The 9465-nt window shown below is 36.2% G+C and overlaps 1 long non-coding RNA gene across 1 annotated transcript in view; it reads left to right on the top strand.

Annotated features, from left to right (window-relative positions):
- LOC107687046 (uncharacterized) overlaps positions 1-4165 on the top strand; it is a 25288-nt gene extending 21123 nt beyond the window's left edge. The window contains exon 3 of the long non-coding RNA XR_001634086.1: positions 4003-4165. This is a non-coding gene — a long non-coding RNA (uncharacterized LOC107687046). The remainder of the gene's footprint in view (positions 1-4002) is intronic.
- The last annotated feature ends 5300 nt before the right edge of the window (positions 4166-9465 follow it).

Here is a 9465-nt window from a genome sequence, read left to right as displayed (position 1 = left end):
CTCTGAATAATTTTTGGTTTGACTGTATATCCTTCTGTTATTTTCACACTTAATTATGCCCATTAAAATTTATTTTACAAGTTTTTGTTACTTTCACTGTTCATTTTTTTGCTCTATGGTAATTATTATTATATTTTTTTAATTTGCGTTTGGTATCGGGGCATTTTAACGAGTACGAGTACAGGAGACCAGTATCGGGCCCATCGGTGCATCCCTAGTCCAAATGTCAAACAGCTGTGAAATGAACAGATGGGGAGACTGTGTAATTTCTGGTTTTCATGAGCTGCTGGGAGTGTGATATACACTTTCACAAAAGGATGAATATGTCAAGTTTATCCCTCATTGTCATGTCATTTTTTGGTGAAATAAGATACATTATGGCAGTTAGAGCAATGCATATGAATCTCCATAGTGTCTAGTTCAGTGTTGATTTGTGAAAATATTTTGGTAGATTGATTTCTGAATTGTTAAAAAAAATTTTAGAAGTAAAAAAAAAATGTCTTAGAAAAAAAACCGTCAAAGATTTACTTGATTGTTGTAGTTTTTTGGCAGTTTACTTTCATTATTACTGTTATTGCACCAACACAGCTTTGCTATTATGGTATAGGGCTACACTGAAAAATACTTTTATGATTTAGTGACATTTGCAGTCTTCCCAGCATGCACTGGGGCATAAATTAAATAAAGGGGACATAACAAACACGGTTTCGACCAATCTCATGTTAATCTTGAGTACCTATAGAGTAGTATTGCATCCTTCATATCGCCGAAGAGTCTTTAGTTTTATCATATTTCTAAAAGAAAGAAATCTTTATGATTCTCTTCGAAAACAGCTGAGCTCCTGGAGGTGTGCCGTGGGCGGAGCAAAAGAATCGCAAGCTTTTAACAACAAAACAAAATTTGATGCAGTTTTACTTACCTTATGAGGTTCCGACTCATGACCGGGATCTTTTATCGCTGGGACTGCTCCATCTTTCAGTATCAAATGATGTGCAAATCTAGCGTCAAACTGGGCCTTTTTTATAAATCATCACAGAAATGACGTCAACAAACAAACACACATGCGAAACTCCGTTGCTGTCCCAGAAAAACAAACTGCATCCACTGTTCATGTAATGCTGGGTTCTTTGGGAAACTGAAAAGGTTATCTTTCCCTCACAACCAAAAACACACTTCTTTAAAGACATTCTTCTCGAGCAAGTCCTGTGCAGTGCTGCTGATGACTTCCGTAACCCGAATGAAGCACGTTGATGGGCACGCTCTTGATCTTTCGGGAGAAATGCCCATACAAGGAATGCCGTCCTTCATAATGTCATGTAGGGCCATACTCTAAAAAAAACTTATCGTTTTTTGAAACTTTGGCCATGTTTAGCATGAGAATCCAACTCAAACTGTGGCATGAATAATTGATATGGTTAAGTGTATCTCACTGAATTGATATTTTTATGAGAGTTGTTTGATGACTTTTTGTCACTATGTTCTATCATTTTGTATTAGCATACTGTCCTGGAACATTGTGAAGTTGTAATTATTTGTGGAAGACCATAACAGACTTTTACTTTTACTAGAGCTGTTAAAGTGAAATTATGAATCTCATAAAGTTAAAGTCAAAAGCCTCTTTAGAGACCATGTTAATCGCATTTAGAAATGCATTAATACTCTATTTAGATTTCAAAAGTTTGCTGCTTTATTTATTCATAGAAAAAAAGCTATTTAGTACTGGCAGCTGTTGGTTAAATGCCTCTGTAAAGGACATTTGTGCGCCATTTTGGCAAGTGGCTGCAGTTTTTCTCTCTCTCTTTTTTTGTTAGCTGACTTGTTCAGTTGTCTAATGGGAATGAGTTGAGTAATGGAATAAAACAAGAGTTTTAACCCTGCAGTTCTCCTTCGGCAACATCAGTTAATCTATTAGCAGTAAGCAGCGTCTAGTGACTCACAATAAGTTGAGCAGCCTCAGTCTGTGTTTTCTGTCCTCTTTAGATCGAGAGCTGAAGAGCTGAGATCAACATGGGGCAGCTGCTGTCATGAATCAAGCTCTATTCATTAACACCAAACTAATCAATTAGATTAGACAGACTTTGGGTTGTTCAATAAGCAGTCTGCACAAGATATCAGAGAAACATGTCCTCTTCCCCTCTGTGCTACAGAAATCTGCAGTCTTTGAACCTCTTTGAAAGTGTATTCCATATATATACAGGATAACATTTCCTATCACTGGTGAGACATTATGTATAGTTATTCCCACCTAAAAAAGAAACTCTTTCAAGCTGTTCAAAGCTTATTGATGGTAGAGATTCATGCATCACAGGGTCATTGCTACCTACTTTTTTCTGAAAATAACCCAATATTTATGGTGATTTTTTTTTTTATATCAAATTTTTATATGTTTGGTTATATGAACTGTCATGTAATTGATACCTACTTTAAAAACAACAGAAATTAAAAGTAATGATGTTTCTGTGATGTCAATGCTGATTTTGGAGCAAAATCTTTGGAGTGAATTTAAACATGGTAAAATGTGTTAAATGGAGTTTATATTTTTATTAGTGGTCGACCGATATATCGCCAAGGCCGATATGTCGACCGATATTTGGCATTTTTTCAAATATTGGCCACGGCCGATAAGTTTTTCTGTTTGGCCGATGCGTTCGAGGCGGGACTTTTATTTTGAGAGCGGCAGCGCCTGAGCACACAGTGCTCACATTCTCCCTCTTGTTCGCCGTCATCTTAATACAGATAGAAGTCTGTCTAATAATCCGATAGAGGTGTTAAACAAAGGAATTAAAATGTAGGCCTATACAAAAAGTATTATAACGATTGCTTTTTTATTATTAGTAATAGAAAGGCAAACATTATAATACTTTCTCGTTTGCCGTCAGCATTCAGCAAATACGCATTTACATCATTTAAACAAATCTTTGAATGGCTAATGAAAATTTAATTTCACAAACCTTGCAAACTTAGTCGAATCCAGCTGTGAGATCTTGTGAAGTGTGCATGTGTATCCTGCACGATCGTGTGTTCTCTGCGTGACTTTCGGTACGTCCAAATCGAAAAATACTTTGTCATCTAAAGTATAAGTATGTTTATTTTACAAATTTATTTTTGAATCCATTTTCAAATGATTTCAAATTTCTTAAATATTAATTAAAATAAATACAATTATATCGGCTTTATATCGGCCATCGGCCACCCTGCTTTCCAAGATATTGGCATCGACTGTAAAAAAAAACTAATATCGGTCGACCATTAATTTTTATTCAGGGTGCATGAAATTTAGAGTTAATACATTTATAAAAGATATATATATTTCAAATAAATGCTGTTTTAAAAAAAAATCGAAATAACATATGGTTTCCACAAAAATATTCTTTTGTAAACTGTTTTTAACATAGATAATAAGAAATGTTTTTTGAGCATCAATCATGTGACATGGAAGACTGGAGTAATGGCTGCTGAAAATTCAACTTTGCCATCAGAGGAATAAATTATGGTATAGTGTATGTAACAAATGTGCAAGAGACAGGTAATATGTAGAATTTTGTGAATGAAGGGCATAGTAAGGGAAATCTCTCTCACACACACACACACACACACACACACACACACACACATTCATTCCCTGTGTCTGGTTATAACCTTGGTTCTTTGCTGTCTTTAAAAATGTTTTTAGTATATCCCTATTCAGCCAACACAGTTTCCTCTAAATCTTTGTGTGTGCGGCTGTGTGGGAGGATGTGGACTTGTTTCAATAGGTCACATTGCACTGTCTATATGTTTTTCTACTGCTCTCTTTTTTCGTTTAGCCTGTAAAAAAGCCTTACTGATAGCTATGATTATTCTTCGTCATAGATGTGAAACAGAATGACATGCTATTGTTGTGCTGATATTTCACAAACCCTGCATATTACTGGTTGTGAAATTTTTTTTCTCTATAACTGAAATACTAGGAACAAACAGTTCTGAGAAAGTGCTCCTGCTGATGTATTATCGTTTCCTCAGTCCCCCTGACAGCTCACTGAAGTGCCTGCTTTCCTCCGCTGCCATGGCTTCCACACCTCCACCTCTCATGAAGAAGCACAGTCAGACTGATCTTGTGAGTCGCCTCAAGTCCCGAAAGGTCCTGGGTGTTGGTGGGGAGGATGATGATGGAGAGGTGCACAGGTCAAAGGTAACATCCCACTTGTCTGCACCTGCATTCATATTTGACCTCAATAGCAGCTATTCATGAAAGAAAACATTTTTTCTTCATATTTTAAGATTTCTGGGCACTGTTTCCTACATTGAAATATTCTAGTAGCTTTTTTGATTGTGTCTAATGTCTTTCTGGGGTTTAGTGCAACTTGAAGTGTATGCATTGATATTAATAATAATAACTATAGCCGCAAGCAGTAATTATTCGGGCTAAGCACTACAGAAGCAAGCAAGGCATCAAGCATCAGACCAACTGCAACAGTGAGTAATTGAAGCCGTTTTAAGATGATTTTAGTCAAAATGGCTCAAAAATCATAAATACAACCACTAGTAAATTGATTTAATGGGTTATCACTTTTGCCCAAATAGGTGGTGCTGTTATTAAATCGATGTGGTGTGTTCTGTGTGAGGTGACAATGCACACACAAAGTTTGGTGTCAATATGTCAAAGCTTTGCAGAGATACATCCAGTCATTTTGGCATCATGCCTCAAATATGTTGCTGCGCTATACAAAAATGGTTTTGTCTATCGACACGAAATCCATGACTTTTTGTCAGCACAGTCTGAAGATGATCTGACTCGAATTTGATGAAAATCAGAGAAGCGGTCTAAGAGGAGTTTGAAAAAGTATAGGTTTTTAAAGAAAATCAAAATGGCAGACAGGACATTCATCCAACTACCAAAATTGGTATCTATGTTCTCGGCATGACCCAAAGAATATATTGAGACTATAACAATTTGTTTCATTACAGTAGGCTAATATAAAAGTTATTAGCTTTTTTGGAAATTTCTTTATAACTTTTGACCACAAGCTGCCCCGAAACTTTATGAGTACCATCAGGGCAGGGTGCCGAAGACACATACAGAGTTTTGTAACGATACACGATACTATTTGAGAACGGTTTGACTAATGTACTTCAATTCTATAACTTTTTGCCAGCATAGTCTGAAGATGTTCTGAGCCAATTTTGGTGAAAATCAGACAAACCATCTAGGACGAGTTTGAAAAAGTAGGTTTTTTGAATTATTAAAAATTCTCGCAGTCGTATGGATTCAGAAGATTTGGATTACAGCGCACAAACAGTTTCATTTCGTAATTATGTTGCGTTTTTGGTGTATTTTATAATTCTATTGTCAGTCACAGCATGTCGGAGAAAACACCTTTTGTGGCCCATGGCAAACAAAGTAAACATTACATGACAAGTAAAGGTTAAACGATTGCAGAAATGTTATTTATTTTAAGGTTTAAAGTGAAGAGGTTTAACATTATGTAGGCCTATTCTTGGAAACGAGCTGGCAGCAGAAATCACTCAACAAAATGAAATGTTATCATTTCATATTAAGTAAACAATTTAATAATGCAATTGAAAACAAGGTAATTGATATGACAAACTAAAAACAACTAATAATAAAATGAATGCCGCGATTTTTAACATTCATAAGGTCAATACGTCAGTTTTGTACGTTTAAATGCTGAAAATACGTCAGTATTGTACGTTTTAGTGCCTATAAAAACGTAAGTAAATGTACGTTTTATAGAACCACATTTTACGTAAAATACATACGAATTATCATGAGATCACGTTGGTTTTTCTGAGCATTACATTTGGAAGTTGTTGTTTATCATTCATATATTTCTGTTGAAAGCAATATATAAATGATAGAATACATTGTATACAGAGCTATTTTCCTTCATGGGAGGTGGGGATACATCACATGAGCCACACATTTATTGTGCATTAGGAACACACCTGCTATGGGAGAGGTGGCTGACTAGATGAATTGTGGCACAGTGTGGCACACAGCTCGGCTCTAGGATAATTAGAATTATGTAAAAAATTCCATTAATTGGCCCCTCATTCCGATAATAAAAATCCATTAATTGGCCCCTCACACTCATCTTGAAGCCAGTGTACAGTCATGTTACACCACCATGAATAACCCACAATGAGAGCTTATAGGCACAACTACCCGTCTCATGCTTGGTGCTATTAAAACTCATGGGGCTTTGAGGTAGTCCACATGAAACATGGACATTACTCAGACATGGTCAACCTCTCCACCCCTGCACTGTGCATCAACTCTGGGTAGGGTCACAGAGAAAGATAAAAGACAACATCCATTAAGGGACAGTCGCCCATCACCCTCTCTTTCAACAGAGATGGCTCAGACAGTATAGGATTAGATCTCTGCCACAATTCTGCGCACGAAAGATCATATTTTGAGCGCACAAAAGTGCATTTTATACGTGCGCGATCTGAGTTTTGTGGAGAAAATGTTCGTTTCGCAAAGAAAAAGGTATTTAGAGCGCACTAAAATCAATTTTGCATTTAAAATAAGTTTTTGGATGTGTGCAGTCTCACTCTTTTGCGCGTGCAATGTTTCACTAGCTTGCTCACCTGTTGCCTGCCCTCAGTGCTCTCTAAATATCGACGGCTGGCTTCCTCAACACAACCCAACCCAACACAATACAGTACAGTGCATGCATAATTATTATGCAAGTTGATATTCTGTTTATATTTTTTTCCAAGCACATTTGACCAATTCCAAACAACATCAGTCTTAATAACTGCTATTAATCTTGTATTTAATCACTTATAACCTATATATTATTGTTCATGAAGGTTGGAAGTGAAAAACGCCTTCTATTCAGGTGTGCATAATTATTAAGCAGGTTATCTTCTACAGATAAAATCTCGAGATGAACTAAAAATGAACTCCCAAAACTTACTGCCAGATTCTGGAAGATAAATTCTTCAAACAGTGGTACAAGAGGATGTGGTGCTGGTCCTTCAAGAGTCACTCTCAACTTATCTGTCTATAAAGCCTATAAAAAAAAAATCAGTCTTCAAGTATTTTACTACACTTCAGTATGTGATTCTTATTAAGTAGGGGTCATTTTCTGATTCTATACTTAACCAAAGTCTCTGAGAACCTGACACCTTGTACTTCTGTAGACTATAGGTAGGTTGCAGTTCTGGAAAATGGTGGTGCTGGAGACTTTTTTTTGGACCATTTTACCTGTAAAAGAAAACCTACTTAATTATGCACACCTGAATATAAGGCGTTTTTCACTTCCAGCCTACGCTAACAATTATATTTTACTTATAAATGATTAAATACAAGATTAATAGTAGTTATTAAGATTGATGTCGTTTGGAATTGGTAAAATGTGCTTGGAAAAAAATATGATCAGAATATCAACATGCATAACTTGCATTAGGTGAGCAAGCTAGTGAAACTTTGCACGCGCAAAAGAGAAGGTCTGAACAAATCCAAAAACTTACTTTAAATGCAAAATTGATTTCCGCGCTCGAAATACTTTCTACTTTGCGAGACAAACATTTTCTCCCCAAAACTCAGTTCACGTGCGTGCAAAACACACTTTTGCGCGCTCAAATTATGATCTTTCACACGCAGAATTGTGGCAGAGATGTAATCCCATACATGAGTGAGTCATTAAATGATTTACAGTTTGGTTCTCAGAGGATTCATTCAGGAAACATCTCAACTGTTTGTTTACTCAGAGACACAGTGGTTAATTTTGCTTTGACTTTGTTTGGAGCTCTACTTATTCAGTCAATGTTGTGTAAAATTATTCCATATTTATTCGAAAGTTATTCAATATTAATTTCTTGTTTTGGATAAAATGCAAAATCACCCCACTGTAAAAAAAATCCAACTTTTTAAAACTTCTACAAAGAAATGTAAAAAAGTAACCTAAACAAATAATTTTCAGTAGAAGTCAGTTTTTTTTGTGTGTGAACCGAACAAAAATACTCTAAACATGTCGCTAGCAAAAGTTGTTTTGTTTACCTTACTTAGATACTCAAGTATTTGTTCACAACATATCCAAATGTTCTCCCAACTTTCCAAATTGAGTCATCTGAACAATTTTACATTGAACAATATTGCACAAGTTCCCAGCATGCATTGCAGCTTGAAAATATTTTATGTTAATTATTATTAAAATATTATCATTGTTTTACATTTTACTGGCTTAATTTATGCTGCTGCTGCTGTTGTCACTGTCAGTTAGCAGTCATGTGGATAAGAGTTCATATTTTTACTGATTTAACATTTTCTTGATCCTCACCATGGTTGAGAATCGTGCGCTGAGGTATATGTGCATCCCTTTGCAAATGCTGGATTTAATATATTTGTTTATCAGCATAAATGTTTACCTTTAGTGTTAAGAGACAATTACTACCCATTGTGTAATGGATTTGAAAATGAACATTAATCTTAAAGAAAGAGGATTGTTAAAAAAGAATAGAATTGCTAAATGCTAAAAAATGTTTGGTTGATCTGACAGATCATTTAAAACTCAATAGATTGACTATTAATCATTAGATGAACTAAAGTTTTTAAGGTGTCGGTTGCTAGTTGAGTCAACTTAAGTTGAGTGCGATAGGTTGCCTTTTTTTTTTTTTTTACAGTGTGGCATTCGTGCTGTTAATATTTATAATAGCACTCCCGCTCGTGTGTTATCATTTACCTGCCAAGAACGTTGCGTTTTTTAAGATGTTCTGAAGGTAGGGAGTTCATTACAGAATTGTCTTATTTAGTCTGTGTAGATTATGTCTGTCTGTCTCCCTGCATATGTATCCACCTATCTATCTAGCATCCATCTGTTTCAGTCAACCCAGACTCATTTGAAAAACGTGCTTGTCGCAACATTTCTGCAAAATGACGTTGTTTTGCAACACTTTCTAGATGAAATGTCCATTGAGTGGCGCTAAAAGCACGTTTACTTTTGTCTGACACTGACGAACGTGAAATAACATTGGTTGTTGTTTATGTATTGCTGCGGTTCCTCAATGAAATATCCGTCGAATACGAATATCCATATGCAGGGCCGGATTTATGCATAGGCCTAGGCATTCTAGGCACGTGCCTATGTTCGCTCGTCCAGGGGGGCGGGCAAACACAATGAAGAGATATATAATATTTTTGTTATACTATGGACTATCTACAACAGTAATGCCGAGTTCACACTGCACGATTTTCAAAGACGTTGCATAACTGTTGGTTTCGCACTGAACGACTATCTTGGGGTAGCATTCAGTTGTTGCTGTGTTCACACTGCACGATGGAACGACGACAGGAGGTTACACACTGCGTGACTTTACAATAGGAAGAATCGCCGACAGCTCTGTCTGGTGCAGGGTTGCCAGGTTTTCGCTACAAAACCCGCCCAATTACTACTCAAAACTAGCCTGAAAATAGCCCAATTGCTTTCGAGGGGGTCCCCCAGTAAAAATCGTATT

Source organism: Sinocyclocheilus anshuiensis, unplaced genomic scaffold, assembly GCF_001515605.1.
Source record: "Sinocyclocheilus anshuiensis isolate Anshui unplaced genomic scaffold, SAMN03320099.WGS_v1.1 scaffold2054, whole genome shotgun sequence".
Taxonomy (NCBI): Eukaryota; Metazoa; Chordata; class Actinopteri; order Cypriniformes; family Cyprinidae; genus Sinocyclocheilus; species Sinocyclocheilus anshuiensis.
Note: the sequence above shows the minus strand (reverse complement) of the source record. Positions and strands in the feature narration are given on the sequence as shown.